We start from the raw sequence: 999 nt of genomic DNA on the forward strand, positions 1-999 counted from the left end.
CTGAGAAAAAGGAAAGGATATAAAACAAGAAGCATGCTCAGCTATTGCAGAACAGAAGTCACCTTGAAAACTTCTCATTTCTGATAGCTGGGCACTGTAAAAATCAAAAAAAGTCTCACTGAAGGTGAACAGCAACTCAGTGAGAAGCTGAAAGCCTGCAGCTATAGCAAAAGAAACTTCAGTAATGGAACTGAAGCAAATTAGTGTGTATTTTCAAAACTTCTTCCTTGATCACAGCATAGGACATTGAGACTTATTTACATTTTAGGTCTTAATATATGATAAAATAACTGATTTGAAACAGTAAAACAGAACAAATATGTTTTTTAAGCACACATTTAGGACTGAATAACTAACCCCTTCTCTCTCAAAGTAGAAGCACTGAATTTTCTTTTAATAACTAGTGCTGAGAGAAAAAACTAAGGCATTTCAACAGTATAGACATGGGGAGCTGCCTTTCATATTTGGAATTCATTTTCCTCTTCAGTTTGACATTGTATCTTGAGCAAAACCGATGTAACATGCTAATTAGGTCACAGTGTTCCACCATATGCAAAAATACACAGTGTTAAATGCAAACATTTATGCATTGCTTCATATCATGGATATTCAGAAATGATAAGACAGTTGAAGATGCACACGTAGTGAAAAAATTCACCTGTACCAGAATGCCAAGGAAAGGAAACCAAACAAGGAGCAGCTAGATTGCCAATGGTCTTTTCCTATACAGTAAAAAAATAAAATAAAAATAAAATAAAAAAAATAAAAAAAAATCAAAGCAAAACAAAAAACTATTTTCTATGGAAAATAGAAATTACTGTTTCATAGAACAACTTGCGTGAAATTGATTATTTCTTGATGTAAAGTACTGAAAAGATTATACAGTATTATTACTTCACATTTTCACAAGTATTGGCTCTTTGATTCTTCAAAAGGGATTTTTCTGATATCACAATTGTATTTCAGTATAGTACAACTTTACAACATTCCTTCCAAAAA

Source organism: Meleagris gallopavo, chromosome 11 (genome assembly GCF_000146605.3).
Source record: "Meleagris gallopavo isolate NT-WF06-2002-E0010 breed Aviagen turkey brand Nicholas breeding stock chromosome 11, Turkey_5.1, whole genome shotgun sequence".
Lineage (NCBI taxonomy): Eukaryota > Metazoa > Chordata > Aves > Galliformes > Phasianidae > Meleagris > Meleagris gallopavo.